The 20,385-nt window shown below is 41.1% G+C and overlaps 1 protein-coding gene and 1 long non-coding RNA gene across 3 annotated transcripts in view; one reads left to right on the plus strand and one right to left on the minus strand.

The window, feature by feature from the left end:
- The window catches only part of LOC308102206 (VPS10 domain-containing receptor SorCS2-like), a gene marked incomplete at its 5' end in the record, with an annotated part of 367,583 nt that overhangs the window by 114,513 nt on the left and 232,685 nt on the right, over positions 1–20,385 (minus strand). The gene's annotated exons all lie outside the window — the stretch shown is intronic.
- On the plus strand, positions 10,891–14,807 carry LOC308101845. Of its 2 annotated transcripts, none has more exons than XR_013934573.1 (3): positions 10,891–10,929; positions 13,607–13,765; positions 14,555–14,807. It is a non-coding gene; the product is annotated as an uncharacterized lncRNA (long non-coding RNA). The 2 variants fall into 2 exon arrangements; XR_013934574.1 differs by lacking the exon at positions 14,555–14,807 and adding an exon at positions 13,893–14,011.

Below are 20,385 nucleotides of genomic sequence, written 5' to 3' on the forward strand. Positions count from 1 at the left end.
GACAAGATTTCAAACGAGATTTCAGCAAAAGCTACTTTGACAACACTACGGTGGCTCTCGTGTGACAATACTACTGCAGTGACTTCCCTGAGGTCCTACACGACACATATATAGTAGAAAAAAAAGTATTTTCGATCGATATAAATACGATATACGATATCAATCCCGTTTCGGAACTGCGGTGGGGGTCCGCCAAAATGGACAACATCGCTCGTTCTGAATTTGGGCTCCTGGACCACTCTTATGGGGAGTTAACAACCTCAAATAAAGGTAAGAAAAAGCCTGGGGCAAAAACTAACCAAATTGTCAAAATGCAACATGAAAATGATATCACCTAAAAACACGATATCACTAAAAACACAACAAAAAGCATAAAATACGGTTGAAGTGGTTAAAATTATTGTGACACTATATTAACACATTTTGCTGGGCACCCCTGGTACCCCCCCAAGGACCCTTGGTCCTAACCAATGGCTTAGATAAAATAGACTGTGTTCACTCTGCTCTCAAGGGGAGATGGAGACAGAGCTATGTCATCACTTCAAATTCAATAGGGAACAGTCTAAATGCACTTTTTTGGCTGTGCAATATGTGTGGAGTTGCCATCAACTGAGGGACAGCCAGTGGACAGAAGAGCCAAGCACGTCTGGCTAAACAAAGTCACTAACTGCTGCATCACCGTTATCATTGTCTCATTGCATGTTATTCACTTGTTTTCATTATTACTACATTGCTTGTTATTCATTAATGATAGGAAGTATGTTATTCACTTGTTGTCTCGTAATATAATGTTTTGACTTGTTTTATATGCTTTGGCAATGTAAAACATATTTTATCATGCCAATAAAGCATTTAGAAATTGAATTGAAAGAGACAGAGTGTGTGAGACAGAGAGAGAGAGAGAGAGAGAGAGAGAGAGAGAGAGAGAGAGAGAGAGCCGTGGCTCTGTGACTCAGGATTGCCTGTGCTGGTCGTTAGCACTGCCAGTCATCCAGTTGATGTGATTCATTTCCATTCAATATGATGTCACCAGTCTACCCTTGTTCACACAATTATGTTCTGTAAAGTTGCTGTGTGGCAGGAAAGGGGAGTGTGTGTGTGTGTGTGTGTGTGTGTGTGTGTGTCTGTGTGTCTGTGTCCTCACCCTTCTCTGTGACTCTCATGCACAGGAACACATCATTCCAATCACAGGGTCCTAACCAGACATAAGGGTTAGAAATAGGTCACTCCTCTCCCGAACTTCTTTCGCTCTCTGACTCTCTCCTTCACAACAAATTGTGTGACCCACTTACTCACCCTGAATGTCTCATCAGCCAAAAGCCCCCCTGGTCCCAAATGAGATGGGATGTCAGCAAGCATAGCGAAAGGCACACACACACACACACACACACACACACACACACACACACACACACACACACACACACACACACACACACACACACACACACACACACACACACACACACACACACACACACACACACACACACACAATATATGTGCACGCTAATGGAAAGCATACACGCGTACACTCCTACACACATAAAATGTGTGCTTATGTCTGCGTACACAACCCATTCACACAAACACACAATCAAGCCACACACACACACACACACACACACACACTCACACATGCACTGGTTCACAGACCCAGCTCAGTGTGGCGCGACAGCCAGCTCTGAATAATTGATGGTGGTCTTGAGACGGGCGTGTACCCATGGTGCCATCAGGGAACCTGGGCATCAACACAGACACATGGCTTCTTACCCTCCCCATGGCCACCCTCTAAGTCAGGGGTCACATCAAATTGACCTTCATTAACCCATGAAGACCGCGAGCGCATCTGTGTCATTTTAAGTTTGATTTGGCTATTCAAAAATAGCAGATCTACAAGCTCATAGCGTGCATGGCACAGAGTGCTGTGAGCTTGTAGATCTGCAATGTTTTTGAAAAATCGTGAAAATGTGTGCAAATCTTTGAATATATATATTTTTAAAGCAAACATTTTTTACTTAAATCTTTGCTTCTGGGGGGTCCCTGGAACAAGATATGTTGAAATGGCGGTCTGCAGGCCAAATACATATTCATTTTGGGAGGTCCTTGACATGAAAAAGTTTGAAAACCACTGATATCATAGCAACACATTTTTTTTTCAGAAAACTGTTAGGATTTAGAAGACATTTGTAGAATCCCCCAGAAGCAAAGATTTCAGCAAATGTTCGCTTTAAGAAATACATATTCGAAGATTTGCACACATTTTCAAGATTTCTGAATGAAAAACATTTGTGACAAATATTCTAGTTACTTCCTTGGCCTACTGGCAGCGTGCCTACTTCCTGTAGGCTGTATCCGAAGTTACGATTCCCCCGACAATCCCACACACAGCGCTCCCATTGTTCACTGGAAGATAAAAGGATGCAGTAAACTTCCTGCGTCTACTCTTGAGACTGTGGCCGTGTCATTATTAAGAGGACTTATAGAAACTAAAGCTCATCAAATCTAAACAGACTTCAAAACAATTGAGTCTGTTTTTGCAAGAGGTTCAAGTCACATTATAGGTTCAGCGTTTAGGTTTGCAATGGAAGGGAGGTATAGGTATGTATGTGTGTGTGTGTGTGTGTGTGTGTGTGTGTGTGTGTGTGTGTGTGTGTGTGTGTGTGTGTGTGTGTGTGTGTGTGTGTGTGTGTGTGTGTGTGTGTGTGTGTGTGTGTGTGTGTGTGTGTGTGTTCCTGCAGTGGGATGATCATTGAGCAGTGTTCCACTTGGCAGGGGGATTGCATCTGTCTGTCTGTCTGTCTGTCCAATGTAGGCTGCGTCCACTAAATATGAATGCGAAATGAGCGTAGATTACATGAACCCTAGTCACCAAATGGCAGGGCAAATAGTCACATAAGTAGAGTGCAGAGAACATCCACAACCTCTCACTTTCTGAGGGCACAAAAACACAAATCTAAAGCTATATGACAACCTAACACAGTGTTGGGTTAACTATGGATGACTGAACACACACACACAGACACACACACACACACAGACTGTGGTAGGTGAGAAAACTACAGGTTTGGGTCAGGCAAGAGATCCCATAGGGCCTCGGCTTTACACGGCAAATGCATCAACTGTAGCTGCCCCCATGCACTATGGGAATGATGATGTTCCACCCAGCCAGGTGCATGCACTATGGGTATGATGCTCCACCCAGCCAGGTGCACTATGGGTATGATGCTCCACCCAGCCAGGTGCACTATGGGTATGATGTTCCACCCAGCCAGGTGCACTATGGGTATTATGTTCCGCCCAGCCAGGTGCACTATGGGTAATGATGTTCCACCCAGTCAGGTGCATTTGTAACTGACAGTAGAGACAGAGAGAGAGAGAGAGAGAGAGAGAGAGAGAGAGAGAGAGAGAGAGAGAGAGAGAGAGAGAGAGAAGAAGAAGGGAGCGTGGAATAGGAAATTGGAAAAAAGAGAGAGGAGAGAAAAAGAGTGAAAAGTGAGAAAGGAAGTTTGGAGAGAGATAAGAAATTGTGTGTTTGCGTGTGTCCAAGCCAAGGCTGACAATGAAAATGGATTAGTAAGAGTAGAGTATTAGAGTGCATGCCATAAATAAGGCCTGTGGCAGCTGACTCCGGTCACTTTATATGTCCTCTCTCTCTCTCTCTCTCTCTTTATCTCTCTCCCGCCTTTTCTGCCTATCTGTTCACTTTCCTATCTGAATAAATAAAATAAAAAGAACATGGATTCCAGGAAGAAGGTTCTGTGTGTGTGCGCGCACCCGCGCACTGTAATGTCCCATCGCATACAGCCTCGTTATCTAGAAAGAGTGCACAGATCAGGACTGACAAGGTCTCTCTCTCTCTCTCTCTCTCTCTCTCTCTCTCTCTCTCTCTCTCTCTCTCTCTCTCTCTCTCTCTCTCTCTCTCTCTCTCTCTCTCTCTCTGCTATCTTATTTCTCCATTCATCTCTCTCTCTCCCCATCTCCCTCTCTTCTCAATCTGATGGCTTTCTCCGTTTCTACTATCGGCCGATCTCCAATCCTCCTCTCTTTCCCTCTCTCCCCCTCTCCCTCTCTCCCTCTCTCCCTCTCGTTATCTGCAGATGTTAAACCATTAGAAGGTGGAAGCAATGGCACAGCATCAGTGGAACGCAGCGGAAGGAGGCGCGCCTCCGCGCAAGTGGAGCTTACTATGAAACCCTGCTCGGCTTGTGTGTGTCTGTCCGTGTGTGTGCAGTCACGCTTGAAGTATCTCGCAGACAATCATTTATGATTAAATAGAGAATATTATCTATCGCAAGCCATATGCTAAAACTGTGTTCCCAGGTGGAGATAACAGGAAAGAGATGAAAGAAACATTTGGTCCTAAATTCCTGGGGTGTAAAGAGGGGCCTGGGAAAACAAAGACTGCCGTCCCTGGACTTGACTAACAAAAGAGTTTTGTGTTTACCCTTCGAAAAGTAATGCTTTGTTCTAGTATACGACAGGAGAAGGGGGATCCGGTTTACCTTTACCCCCTGGGGAACAAGAACTGTAAGGGTCGACAACTCCCCCTATATTTAAATTAAGCAAGAACATCACAGAAATATAGTTTCTTAAGTGAAGATAAAGTTCTACATATGGTACACAGGTTTTGCATAGCAGTTTTATTAGAATAGTAACATCTTGATTTATTAAAAGGGAACTTAACCAGCAAATGGTTCTCTGAATCAAAGTGTGGTCACCACAAAACCACCTTCCTCTCACCACTTTAGAAGTTGTGCCCTAAAATCCTTGTTTGGTAAATTGTTGTATATATATATATAAAGGTATGCATTTTTACACTCCTTTTAAAGCTCAGGACATACTGAACACAAATTATTAAAGAATATTCCATTTTAGGTTATAGTTTGGCCACAGGAACATAAACTGTATTGTCAGCAATTAACATCATGCAAATGTGTGTGATAAGCCTAGCGAGACGCTCGGCACTCGGCCGGAGCGGATCAGCTTCTGATTGGCCGCCATAAGGAGGAGGGACAACTATGAAGTCAGCGTGTGATTTGAAATGTACTGTATATATATGAACCCACAGCTTTGAGGACGGAGCGCTGTATTTTGACCACATCAGTTTGCCATTTTTAGTGAAATACTCTTGAAGTTGATCAATAAAAGACTTGAAGAATACATATCCATCGGATCTCGTAACTCTGTGCCACTACTCTTTCATCGAGGGTTATCCCACGGTATTCCCCGGATTATTTACATCACGCTCTCATTGGCTGCATGCACCCATGTGACTCACATGCATGCACTGCCTGTAAGCAGCCACCCGAGTGCGCCAGAGTGCAGGAATTTAGACAATGCTCTGATTACAATGCACAACAGCCTGCAACACACACACACACACACACACACACACACACACACACACACACACACACACACACACACACACACACACACACACACACACACACACACACACACACACACACACACACACACACACACACACACACACAATGTTCTCTCCCCATCACGGTGAAATAACACGGATTACAAGTCTGTAAATACACAATATTTTCGAGCTGCGTTCGCTTCCCGCGTTCGCGCGTCTTACTTGTGTAAAGTAACTAAGTACATTTACTCGTAGTACTGTACTTAAATAAAATGTTGAGGTATTTTTACTCTTTTGTATTCCAGACTTTTACTTGTAACAGAGTACTTCTATATTGCCGTATTGATACTTTTACTTAAGTAAAACATCTTTACTTTTTCCACCACTTCGCAGCAAAACGGCCAGAGAGAATTAATAGAACCATGATTCCAGACATAATAGTAGAACGGGGGTGTTTTCATGTGAGCCTCTGCTTTCCCCATGTGAGGACAGTATTAATCACTTAAACCCCATATGGTTGAGCGGAGTACCTCAGGGCTCTATACTAGTGTATTTCTTTCGTTTTCTGTTATTGTGGGGACAGCTTTCGCTGAAAATAGCAGATAGACGAGCTCACAACGCAAGACGTTGTGAGCTCTGCGTTCCCCACAATAATTTTCAAACATTTTTGTACTTTTACTTTTGGTACTTTAAGTACATTTTGATGCCAATACTTTTGTACTTTTACTCAAGTCAATTTTGAATTCCGGACTTTTACTTGTCACAGAGTAGGCTACTTCTACATTGCAGTATTGATACTTTTTCTTAAGTAAAACATTTGAGTACTTTTTCCACCAGTGTAATATGCACTGTAATAAATTCAGTCGCAAAAAGTTAGGTCAATTCACTTCTTCTCTTTAACTCAACGAGCTCTGATAAGTTTAGGAATTTAACTTAAATTAATGAATTCACAGTCTCAAAAGGTTTATGTCAATTCACTTCTTCTCATTAACTCAATGAGCTCTTATAAGTTTAGGAATTTTAACTTACATTAATGATTTTTCAAAAGTTAAAATTGCTTTAATTCATTGTGTTGACTTTTGACATGTTGACTGAACTTTGGCCTTAAATGGGACTTATCGCTATGAAATAAAATAAAAATAATGATATTGTTATTATTAATAATGATAATAATAATAGTAATAATTATTCCTTTTATTATATACATGGGAAAAAATGCCACTGTGGAATGGCAATAAATAGTTATCTTGCTTTTGATTTTGAGATAAGCTGTTTAAAACATTACATGGTTGAAACATAATAATAATAATAATAATAATAATAATAATAATAATAATAATAATAATAATCATAGAAATACAACTTCCTTTTTTTTATTCATGGGAAAAAAAAATATCTTATGCTACTGTGGCTGTTTTAAAAAAAAAGTTCTTTAAAACATTACACATTACATGGTTGAAACATGGACTTCATTTTCTCTGGTCATACAATATAATCATGTAATAAATAAGTAAATAGTACATTTTTGTTAAAAAAGAAAGGGACTACATTTTCTCCAGCGGAGGGCTATCAGGCAGAGGGCTACACAAGCGGAGTAATATGCGTCACACACGACTGGAACTACAACCAGAACGTTCTAGAAGACCCGCCCACCTTCCCCTCTCTCTCGTCAGAAAGAAATGCGGAAAGCTCGCCATTTTCTCAAGACCCGACGGTTTCCATCCCAGAGGAGTTCCCAAGTTGTTTTTCCGAGCCAACAGGTGAGTTTCAGCTGTTAGATGTCTGTATGTTTATGTCAATTCACTTTTAATCACTTTTAAGCCAGTAATAATAGTTATATTCAACCCTACTTGAGTTGTTTGCTCGAGCACGGCACGCCCCCTTCTGAAACCGCGGGCTTCAAACTGCTTGTTTGCCCTGAATTAATGAATTCATGCCAAGGCATACATGAATTATCTTTAATTAAGGATTTTATGACGATAATTACTTTCATTGATAACTTGTAGATTAGAAATGGCACGGAGAAATCTGTTTGGATTGGCTTGGCCTGTGTGTGTGTGTGTGTGTGTGTGTGTGTGTGTGTGTGTGTGTGTGTGTGTGTGTGTGTGTGTGTGTGTGTGTGTGTGTGTGTGTGTGTGTGTGTGCGCGCGCGCGCGTGCGTGCACTTTGACGACGTAACATAATGAAATAGTTGGTCTAGCTGGTTAATTGTCTTAATAAAGGATGTAATGATGATATTTACTTGCAATGACGTTGCTTTTAAACGGCACAAAACTCTGGAGAGTGTGTGTGTGTGTGTGTGTGTGTGTGTGTGTGTGTGTGTGTGTGTGTGTGTGTGTGTGTGTACGCACGCGCGCGCGCGCGTACGACGCAACACAACGAAGTAGTTGGTTTAACTGTTTTAATTTGGATGTAATGACTATATTTACTTGCAATGAAGTAAGTAAGAAAGAAGAAGTAAGTAAGGCTTGTTGTAAATTAAACGGTGAAAAACACGGTTGTGTGTGGGGACAGCCACCCAGGCTTCTGGTTAATCATGACCATAACACAGGGGTCTTCAACCTTTTCAGGCCAAGGACCCCTATAGCTGAGAGAGAGAGAGATGAAGAGAGAGAGATGAAGCAGGGACCCCCTCTATATTGTATAACGTGTTTCAGATTACATTTTTTTTTACTTTTTTCCCTCCACACCTCTTTGCCAAAAATAGCAGATCTACAAGCTCACGTTGTGAGCTTGTAGATCTGCCATATTGGGTCCAGGATGGTTAATGTGTGTTCACTCCAAGAACATTCGTGTTGAGGTAATGTTTCATTGAGTATGTGTTGCTGTTAACCCATTAAGACCTGAGGCCCATTTTACCTTCTGAATCAGTAGTTCTCAAACTTTTTTTATGCCAAGGACCCCCAAAATGATATGTATTTGGCCACATGAATATGATATTCTGTCTGTCTGTCTGTCTGTCTGATATTCTGTCTGTCTGTCTGTCTGATATTCTGTCTGTCTGTCTCTCTGATATTCTGTCTGTCTGTCTGTCTGATATTCTGTCTGTCTGTCTGTCTGTCTGTCTGTCTGTCTGTCTGTCTGTCTGTCTGTCTGTCTGTCTGATATTCTGTCTGTCTGTCTGATATTCTGTCTGTCTGTCTGTCTGTCTGATATTCTGTCTGTCTGTCTGTCTGTCTGTCTGATATTCTGTCTGTCTGTCTGATATTCTGTCTGTCTGTCTGTCTGTCTGATATTCTGTCTGTCTGTCTGTCTGATATTCTGTCTGTCTGTCTGTCTGTCTGATATTCTGTCTGTCTGTCTGTCTGATATTCTGTCTGTCTGTCTGATATTCTGTCTGTCTGTCTGATATTCTGTCTGTCTGTCTGTCTGTCTGTCTGATATTCTGATATTCTGTCTGTCTGTCTGTCTGTCTGTCTGATATTCTGTCTGTCTGTCTGATATTCTGTCTGTCTGTCTGTCTGTCTGTCTGATATTCTGTCTGTCTGTCTGATATTCTGTCTGTCTGTCTGATATTCTGTCTGTCTGTCTGTCTGTCTGTCTGATATTCTGTCTGTCTGTCTGTCTGTCTGTCTGATATTCTGTCTGTCTGTCTGTCTGTCTGTCTGATATTCTGTCTGTCTGTCTGATATTCTGTCTGTCTGTCTGTCTGTCTGTCTGATATTCTGTCTGTCTGTCTGATATTCTGTCTGTCTGTCTGTCTGTCTGTCTGTCTGTCTGATATTCTGTCTGTCTGTCTGATATTCTGTCTGTCTGTCTGATATTCTGTCTGATATTCTGTCTGTCTGTCTGTCTGTCTGATATTCTGTCTGATATTCTGTCTGTCTGTCTGATATTCTGTCTGTCTGGCTGTCTGTCTGTCTGTCTGGCTGTCTGTCTGTCTGATATTCTGTCTGTCTGTCTGTCTGTCTGTCTGTCTGTCTGTCTGTCTGTCTGTCTGTCTGTCTGATATTCTGTCTGTCTGTCTGTCTGTCTGATATTCTGTCTGTCTGTCTGTCTGATATTCTGTCTGTCTGTCTGTCTGATATTCTGTCTGTCTGTCTGTCTGTCTGCTATTCTGTCTGATATTCTGTCTGTCTGTCTGATATTCTGTCTGTCTGGCTGTCTGTCTGTCTGTCTGGCTGTCTGTCTGTCTGATATTCTGTCTGTCTGTCTGTCTGTCTGTCTGTCTGTCTGTCTGTCTGATATTCTGTCTGTCTGTCTGTCTGTCTGTCTGATATTCTGTCTGTCTGTCTGTCTGATATTCTGTCTGTCTGTCTGATAGTCAGTCTGATAGTCAGTCTGATAGTCAGTCTGATAGTCAGTCTGATAGTCAGTCTGATAGTCTGTCTGATAGTCTGTCTGATAGTCTGTCTGTCTGTCTGTCTGTCTGTCTGTCTGTCTGTCTGTCTGTCTGTCTGTCTGTCTGTCTGTCTGTCTGTCTGTCTGTCTGTCTGTCTGTCTGTCTGTCTGATATTCTGTCTGATATTCTGTCTGTCTGTCTGTCTGATATTCTGTCTGTCTGTGTGTCTGTCTGTCTGATATTCTGTCTGTCTGTCTGTCTGTCTGTCTGATATTCTGTCTGATATTCTGTCTGTCTGTCTGTCTGTCTGATATTCTGTCTGTCTGTCTGTCTGTCTGTCTGTCTGTCTGTCTGTCTGTCTGATATTCTGTCTGTCTGTCTGATATTCTGTCTGTCTGTCTGTCTGTCTGTCTGTCTGTCTGTCTGTCTGTCTGTATGTCTGATATTCTGTCTGTCTGATATTCTGTCTGTCTGTCTGTCTGTCTGTATGTCTGTCTGATATTCTGTCTGTCTGTCTGTCTGTCTGATATTCTGTCTGTCTGTCTGTCTGTCTGATATTCTGATATTCTGTCTGTCTGATATTCTGTCTGTCTGTCTCTCTGTCTGTCAAGTGATGTGTCGGAGTGAGTGAGCGCTGCTTGATCATTTTAGATGTCTTTGGCTATTCAACAATAGATCTACAAGATCTACAAGCTTATAGCACGGCACCCTGTGCCGCGCTATAAGCTTGTAGATCTGATACTTTTTGAAAAATCTTGAAAATATGATACATTTTGAGGGGGGGGGGGGGGGGTCTCGAGGGTTTAAGTGGTTAATGTAACATGTTTTCTTTTCTCTGTTTCTACCCCCTCGCTGCCTACCGTGTAGAAGGAGAGCGAGCTCCTCCGTCGGTCCAAGAACATTCTTGTTGCCTTAAGGTAATGTTTGATAGAGGATTTGTTGTTGTTAAAATGCTGCACAGTGCATTGTGAGCATGTACATCTGACATATCTGGTTCAGTTTACAGAGTCTAGAGGGTTTTAAGAGGTTAACATGTTTTATTTTCTCTGATTCTGTTTCCGTTATTGGTAGCCGATCTCACTGCAGCCTTCGTGAAGCATCGAAGGTGTTACCAGCTTGCTAGAAGAACCCTGCAGTAACGGTGATCGCTGATTCTGACCAACTGGATGACTACTCTGCCTACCCTCTCTGTTTCTACCCCCTCGCTGCCTACCGTGTAGATGGAGAGCGAGCTCCTCCGTCGGTCCAAGAACATTCTTGTTGCCTTAAGGTAATGTTTGATAGAGGATTTGTTGTTGTTAAAATGCTGCACAGTGCATTGTGAGCATGTACATCTGACATCTCTGGTTCAGTTTACAGAGTCTAGAGGGTTTTAAGAGGTTAACATGTTTTCTTTTCTCTGTTTCTGTTGTTTCTGTTTCTGTTATTGGTAGCCTATCTCACTGTCAACAAGCAGTCCATGAAGTGGAAATGTAAGTTCTGTGACTTATTCTTCAATGTTCAAGGAAAAATATTACAGCATTATAAGGAGCATCACGGACATCATCGGGCAAATTCAGGCCTTGTCTGTCTTTATGAAGACTGTTTGAACACTTTTAAAACCCAAGCTGAACTTAAAAAACATTTAAAAGAACATCTAAAACATCGTATAATTGTTAGTAGGGCACGTTGTGACTTGTGTACTTTCTCTGAGCCTAGTAACATTGACTCATATTTTTCTCATCTGAAGACTCACGCGAGGAACAGGGAAACTGTTAAATGTCCATTTGCCGGTTGCCTTACCAAGTGTCGTGTACTGTCATCCCTTACGGCTCATAGAAGTCGCTATCACAAGTTTTCCACCTTAACCGATTTAAGACCAGAGCTTTTAGAGAAACCTACAGTTGCAAACACTGAAGATTCAGTTTGTAATACAGAGGCATCACCTTCACATGATTCAGAACCTGAGGGTGAACCAGCTCTTCAAGATGTTGATGCTGTTCAAGATGTTGATGCTGTTAAAAATCAGTTGGCATCTTTATTTCTCCGCATGCAAACAATTTTACATGTCTCAAATTCAGCCGTACAGGAAATAATTGATGAGTTATTTGACATTGGAGAATTTGCTCATCAAAATCTTAAGAACATTGTAGGGAAGGTTTTGGAAGAACATAACTGTGCAGTTGATGCCTCTGTTGTAAAATCATTGTGTGATGAAATACAGTCTTTGAACCCACTAAAATGTCTTTCAAGGGAGGGTGTGTTGGGCACAGACCACAAAAGGCAGTCATTTTATAGACAGAATTTTACAGTAATTAACCCAGTGGAGTATGTGCTAAATGCACAAGAAAAAAAACATTCTTTTGTTTATGTTCCCATTTTAGATTTGCTGAGTAAGTTGTTGGAAAGAAGTGAGATAGTTAAATTCTTAAAGAGACCCAGTGAACGGGAAGGTCAATACAATTCATCTCAAGATGGTGAATATTTTAAAGAAAACACACTTCTCACTGAGGAATTAAGCATATCTCTTGGCTTTTACATTGATGACTTTGAAGTTTGTAATCCACTGGGAACATCAAAAAAGATACACAAATTGTGTGCTGTATATTGGGTGATAGCCAATTTACCAGTCAGACTTAGATCAACATTAACTTCAATTTATCTGGCTGTATTGTGCAAAAGTGAACACCTAAAAACATATACTTACAGCAAAGTTTTGGAGCCTCTGATTAGAGACATTCAGATATTGGAGAACACTGGTGTATTTGTTCAAAGTCTTGGGTCTTACATCAAGGGTACTGTTTTGTCTGTGGTCGCAGACAACTTAGGTGCACATTCACTAGCTGGATACCAAGAGTGTTTCACTGTCGACACATTTTGTAGATTTTGTTTGGCTAGCCGTAAGGATATTCAGCAGTATGATGTCAGAAGTGGGACTTTTACTTTAAGAACACCAGAATTGTATAATGAAGCTGTTCATGTGCTTGAGACAACTGATGCTGTGTGTGTTGCTGGTTTGAAGAGAGACTGTCCTTTAAGAAGACTGACCCACTTTCATCCTGTAAAAGGGTTTCCACCAGATTTTCTGCATGATATTTTGGAAGGAGCTGTACCTTCAGAACTGTGTCTATGTATTTCTGATTTGATTGCTAAAAAGTACTTCACATTGGAGGAACTCAATCATCAAATTGCCTCATTTCCCTTTCAATTTTATGACAACACTAACAGACCTAAGGCAACCCACAAAGACTTTTCAAAAAAAGGGACAATAGGTGGCAATGGTCATGAGAATTGGGCACTTCTGAGATTTCTTCCACTGTTTATTGGCCACCTTGTTCCAGAAAGTGAAGAAAGTTGGTGTGTGGTTCTTGAATTGAAAGACCTTGTTGAGCTGTTAAGTAGCCCCTCATTCACAACTGAATCCCTGTGCTACTTTCAAACCAAAATCTCTGACCACAGACAATTGCTTTTAGAAGTATTTCCTCAATATAAATTAAAACCTAAACATCATTATATTGAACATTATCCTTTGCTGATAAAGAAATTTGGTCCATTAATTGAGTTTTGGACTCTTCGATTTGAGGCAAAACATTCTTTCTTTAAAAAAGTAGTTCACAATGCTTGTAACTTTAAAAATATTCTGCACACTTTGGCAACAAGACATCAGCTTATGTTGGCATATTATTTTGAAATGCCATCTCTTTTCAAACCAAGCATTGAGACAGGGCGAGTATCAGTTGTGTCTGTTGGAATTTTAGATGCTGCTCTCCGAGACGTTATATGGAGCAAGTTTAATGGTCTGGACTCTGTTTCACTCACCTCAGTTGCTCACCTATATGGGACGAAATATTGTAAAGGAATGGTGCTCTCTTTTGGACAGACATATGGACTACCAGATTTTGGGAGAATACTAGAGATATGTGTAGTGGATGGAGGAATATCATTCATATTGGAACTATTCACAGCAGACCTCGTGGAGCATCTAAGGTGTTACCAGCTTGCTAGGAGACACCCTGCAGTACTGGTGATCGCGGATCCTGACCAACTGAATGACTACACACCCCTCGCTGCCTACCCTGTAGAAGGAACGCTGCTTGTCAGTCCAAGAACATTCTTGTTGCGTTAAGGTAATGTTTGATAGAGGATTTGTTGTGCTGTTAAAATGCTTCACAGCGCATTGTGAGCTTGTACACAGGGTTTAAGTGGTTAACATGTTTTCTTTTCTCTGTTTCTACTATTGCTATCTCACTGCAGCCTTCGTGGAGCATAGAAGGTGTTACCAGCTTGCTAGAAGACCCTGCAGTAACGGTGATCCTGACCAACTGGATGACTACACCCCCCCCCCCCCCCTGCTGCCTACCGTGTAGAAGGAAGAACATTCTTGTTGCGTTAAGGTAATGTTTGATAGAGGATTTGGTGTGGTGTTAAAATGCTGCAGTGTATTGTGAGCTTGTAGATCTGCCATCTCGGATCAGTTTACCTAGAGGGTTTAAGTGGAGGGTGTAAGACCTGAGGCCGATTCTTACTAAATCCTAACAGTTTTCTGAAAAACGTATGTTTCTATATCAGTGGTTCTCTAACTTTTTTCATGTCAAGGACCCCCAAAATTATATGCCGCTGACCCCCCCCACCCCATCTAAAAATATTTTGTTCCAGGGACCCCAAGATTTGAGTTAAAAATGTTCGGTTTAAAATAATATAAATATATTGATTTAGACACATTTTCTCTATTTTTCAAAAATAGCAGATCTGCAAGCTCGTAGAGCGGCACTCGGTGCCACGCTATGAGCTTGTATATCTGCTATTTTTGAATAGCCAAAGTGTAAAATAATGCTTTCAAAAATGGACACAGATGCGTTCCAGGTCTTAATGGGTTAATATAACATGTTGTATGTTTTCTTTTCTCTGTGTTTCAGCTATTGGTGTCTCATCAATGATGCTTCTCAGAGTCATTGTCTCATCTCAGGAAATAAGGCGTGTCACCCTACAGAATGTTCCCCAGTCAGTGGACGAGCTGTGTGGAGAGCTGCGCAACGCTCTGGGCCTCCGAGGAAACTTCAGCGTACAGTTTCAAGATCCATTCTTTGACAATGAGCTCACCACTTTGACAGACATCAATGACCTACCACCGGAAAAAGCCACACTAAAGGTTATTTTCACATCTTCCGAAGAAGCTTCTGAGAGTAGATTAGATACCATTGTAAGCTTTGATTCACAGAGTAGCGCTAGTGGGTCACAGAGTAGCACTAGTGGGACACAGAGTAGCGCTAGTGGATCGCAGAGTAGCGCTAGTGGTTCGGATCCCTTTGTTGTTCCAACTTTCTGTCATGATGTTGAGGTTACGCTGAGGGCAGGAAATCAGAATTTAGCCCAGTGTGGGACTGTGATGGTTATCAGAAAGGCTTTGAAGACTGAAATACTGACCAGACTAGCTGATGCCATGATGATGGAAAGCACTATCCAAGCCACAGCCTATCCACAAGCACCAGAGCAATTAATTGTAGCCAAAGCTCTTGTTGCAAAGCACCCTTGTCTGGGGGAACCAAATTCAGCGGCGCCTTGGTCCGGTTGGGTAACATCCATATCACAGAAGTTTAGCAATTTGCGTCAGAAGTTGAGAGTGGCTGGATACCCTGAAGTTGTTGTAAATAAACGAAAAGGCCCACAGATGAAAGGTGGGTCAATCAAGAAGTCCAAAAAGGGTGAGCTCCACTTCTTGCCAGCTCCACCTGAGGGACAGACTGCTGAGAAATCGGAGAAGGATCGCGAGACCATGTGTCAAGAAATGCAGAAGAAAACTCCAGATGTACAGCGCCTGGATGAATTAATGACTGCAACATTCTCAAGGAGAAGACAAGAGATCATTGGTGATGAGCCACTCATCTAGGGCAGATGGCCTGCATTGTTCAGTGAGAGAGAGGTACTTTTGTCAACTGAGTACATAGATTTTTTTTCTTCTCACGTGAGCATTTATAAAGTCAGAAAGCATCTTTGTTGCAATCATATTCCTGATACCTTTGTTTGTACCTATATAGGTGTACGCTGCTCTTGTTTTCCGTCACTCACACTCTACTGTTTTTTTAAAAATCTGTTTCAGTTTCGTGCCGAATTCAACAGAATTGTGTCAAAAGAACTCCTAGCATCATTCATGGATGCACTTGATGGTGTGGTGCCCAGCCTTATAGATGAATATAAAACATCTGCTTACTCTGGCAAGAAGGTGGACCTGGCCAAAGTCCTGCATTGTCTTCAAAAGGAGGTATGTACTGTATTGAAGACATTTCAAATTATGGATTATAACTTGGGTATTTTCTACTCGGTCTGTGTATCACGACTGTGGATGCTTCAGAAACCCACCTACTAATGACATCATCGTTAGGCAGATTTTAGATTTTTACCAATTCGATAACAATGGGTTCCATTACAGCATGCTAACTTCCCAGGAATAGAAAGCCTGCACTTTCTATTATCTTGGATTTCACATCAATGATGTCACTGGTAGGCAGGTTTCTGAACTGTCCACAGCCCTCCTCTGAGACACAGAGTGAGTAGACTGATAAATGAGCATTAGTGAGGACCAATTATATGAAGAAAATGGTTGAAGTTGTCCCTTAAGTAAGGTGGGCATGTATTTACAATCTCACTAATTATCTTTGACATAGTCTAGTGTGTTCACCTTATATACTATTGCGTCTACTATTGAATCTATATCAAAACATCACTGGGTGCAATAAAACCTGTCTGCAGTGTGCAAGCTTTCACTCGCCTACCCTTACCTGTTTTGTAGGACACAAACCAAAACAGGAGGACATCTGCCCTACTTGGTCTCCCGTACTATCTGTCAGAGGATTGCTCCAATATAATCAAGATGTGTGATGTAAGGCATTGCATTTATACATTTCATACTACACTCATTAAGTTGAAATGTGACTACAGGACATTTTTCTTTCTCATTAGCGGCATTACCATACCCATGTATTTTTGCAGTAAACATGTAAAGATACTTTACTATCATTGTGATAAGTATATAGTGAAAATGGCAGCTCTACAAGCTGTATAGTGACGCTGCCATATAGCCAACTAGGTATACTACTTAATTAAGAAGTTGAAATATGGAGACAAGAACTGGTAACTTTAATGATCTAAGACCTTTTACATTACCTTATTTATTACATTGGTAGAAAAGTTTTAAACATGGGAGATGCCCGTTAAGGATGTACATGTCTTTGTCTCATGTCTGTTTCAGGCTAATGGAGAAACCCTTGATGTGCTGATGAAAGGAATGGAGGTTGGACTGTTGATTGGACATGAAGGCCCTCTGCATGATGCGTTTCCTTTGGAGGTCTTCAATGTAGCTGTGGTGGCGGAGGAGAAGATCATCCTTCATGGCCTCAAAGATGTGCCCACAGCCTTTGCTATGTTAATGGCTGCAATGTACTGCCTTAACCTGCAGTACCCCCCTCGCATGAAGCGCTCCTTTGAATTCCTTCAGAAGGTTATCATGGAGATTGACCCAGACACATGCTCAGCAAGAATCCGTGGGTTAAAAAATAAACTGCTTGGACATCACCTGTAAACACTGAAGTGCATATCTGAAGTGGGGGAGTTTGCCTCCAACTCCCCAGAGACTAACTATTCCCCACATACCTCAGCCCTAGAGGATCATCTGTACTGCACTGATCCTATAAGACTTTAGCCCTAGAGAGGAACAACATCCTCTGAACTGTTCCTCAAATAATTAAGCCCTAGAGGAGGGGCATCTGCACTGTTCCTCAAAGGGGCATCTATTGCACTGATCCTCAAAGACTTCAGCCCTAGAGGAGGGGCATACTGCACTGTTCCCCAAAACTTAAGTTACTTTGTAGATGTACTTTTGATTACTAGACATGCACTTTTAACAGAGTTTCTACATAGTAGTATTGATACTTCAGTAACAACCATTTTTACTTTTTCCACCACTGATGGAGAGGGTGAAACGAAAAAAAGGGTCCAAATTGGGTCAAACGATCCACGGCCAACATGTAGATACTGCCAAACTGTATTTTAACATAAAACTACTTGCAAACATTATCCTCAATGGCAGTTGCAAGGAGTTGCATTGGTGTGGACTGGCCTTAAGACTTGAAAATGGGTCAAATCTTTGTTCAAGTTGCCTGCAGCCCATGACTAGTATTGTGACACAAGATCTTCATATAATTGGTCGCTAATGATCATTATATGGTACCATGTTTGTCTACTCACTCTCGGAGGGCTGTGGACAGTTCAGGAACCCATCCTCCATTGAAATCATCGATGGGGAAGAGTTTAAAATGGGTGAAGTTATCTAACTTTTTGTTTAAAAAAAAAAAGAGCAAATGTTTAAAGTTTTAAAACATTTTACTATGCATTTCAAGTTTTTACTGTATGCTGTATCTTGTTAATGCCAGTGTTAAAGTCTGTGTTCAAGCAGAATCTTAAAGCCAAGTTCAAGAAGAGACTAAATGTCGGGATAGTTTTTTATGGCAGGTTAAGCAATGTACATGTTTCTCTAATGCATGTAGTATTATTACATCAACGTCAACTTTCAACAGAATTCAATAATTCAGTGATTTATTCCTTGATTTGTTATATACATGAAGAAGTTTTAACTTGAAACTGAGTTATAATAATACAGCAATATGTTTATTCAACAAGGTAAGGAAAGTTATATTGCATTGATGTAAAATCATTTTCATTTAACTCAGTAAGTTATTGCAAGTTCAATCAACTTTGATAATTTAAAAAACAATGTTGAGACAACTAGAATATTGTAGTTGAGTCAACTTTATAAACTGGAATTTCTCAGTTGAAACAAAGTGAATAGTGAGGTTGTCTTAATTTGAATGTTAAAGTTCAATCAACTTTGATAACTTAAAAAACAATGTTGAGACAACTAGAATATTGTAGTTGAGTCAACTTTATAAACTGGAATTTCTCAGTTGAAACAAAGTGAATAGTGAGGTTGTCTTAATTTGAATGTTAAAGTTCAATCAACTTTGATAACTTAAAAAACAATGTTGAGACAACTAGAATATTGTAGTTGAGTCAACTTTATAAACTTGAATTTCTCAGTTGAAACAAAGTGAATAGTGAGGTTGTCTTAATTAGAATTGTTAAGTTCAATCAACTTTGATAACTTAAGAAACAATGTTGAGACAACTAGAATATTGTAGTTGAGTCAACTTTATAAACTTCAATTTTTGAGTTGAAACGAAGTGAATAGTGAGGTTGTCTTAACTTGAAATTTCTCAGCAGCTTTTGAACCTACTATTTCAAGTTCAAATGAGCTCACATTTATTACAGTGTGGGTTTCTGTGTCTCCATATTGCAGTGAGCGCAAAAGAGAAGTAGTCTATTTCAACCCATCTCTCTCTCTCACTCACACACACACTCACACACTTTTGCAGGGGGGTCCTTGGCCGAAGGGAACACCAACTCTACATTAACCATATTTTCATTCCATCATTATGGTGTGTGCACAGGTTTGTGTGCGCTGTGTGTGTGTTTGTGTGTGTGTGTGTGTGTGTGTGTGTGTGTGTGTGTGTGTGTGTGTGTGTGTGTGTGTGTGTGTGTGTGTGTGTGTGTGTGTGTGTGAGAGAGAGACTGTGCGTAACACAAGCATTTATGCATGTACAGTACATACTGAATATCGTTGCTATCGGGCAGAAACCAGCTAACTCCATTTTGACGCTTTTGCATTTTTTCCCATAAATCAGTGCTATTGAACACACTTTACGTCTGTGTGTTGATAACATCTTGAACCAATGAAAAGTATCAAAAAGTGCTTCTGACAAAACCAGCTAACTTTATGGATCCTCAAACTTTCTGCTAAACCAGCTAACTCCACCAAAGGGGGGTGGAGTCAGCTGGTTTTGCTGACTCCAGGCTCCACCCCCTTTTGACCTCCAACCTCATTGTGAGCTTGGAGGTCCATTCAGCTGTTCTTATCAATGATGAACAAACCCTCCTAACTCCACTTTTTTTTTTGTCATTTCCTAAAAAAATGAACATTTTGGAGTTAGCTGGTTCCTGCCGGACAGCAGAGATATACGCATTGCATGTGCAGCCAGGAATATGGGTGCATACAGTACATGTGTTTACTGTAAAACTTGTGTGTGTGCAAGCCTGTGCATATTCCTCGTAATGCAGTAATGCTGATTTAGTGGTGTTGTTTTTATGAGCAAACAGGTTCCCACATCCATAGTTTGGATGTTAAAACAAGCAGTGAGCAGGTGTATGCAGTTTTATTGGAGCGTAAACCAAATTAGTGGCTTTGCGAGGCAATACATTTGCTGCACAGAGCCGAAATTAAAGGTCATTTTTCTTATTTTCTTTTGGCAGCCTGCTGATATTTCGCCGTGGAGGGTGATAGTCAGCACGTGTTTTCACTGCTATTCCAGCTACAGTATGTATTGATCCACTGTTGTTGTCTTTCTCTCCAATTTATTCATTGCAATTACGCCGCAAGTATTGCCCTGTCCCCTGTGAGCTTGTAGATCGGCTATTTCCTGCCAAAGTATCTATATAGGTCTGAAGTGGTTTTGTAATAATATTCAAAATCTACAAAGTAACTAGTAACTAAAGTTTTCAAATAATTGTAGAGGAGGAAAAGTTAAAATAATTGTGGCACGGTGGCGCAGTCGCATCGGTAGCGCTGTCGCCTCACAGCTAGAAAGTCCTGGATTCGATTCCCGCCGGGGACACTGTGGGCGCTGGGGGCGTGTTCTAT

The sequence above is a fragment of the Gymnoscopelus braueri genome, assembly GCF_963280865.1.
Source record: "Gymnoscopelus braueri genome assembly, chromosome: 15".
In the NCBI taxonomy this organism is placed as follows: Eukaryota; Metazoa; Chordata; class Actinopteri; order Myctophiformes; family Myctophidae; genus Gymnoscopelus; species Gymnoscopelus braueri.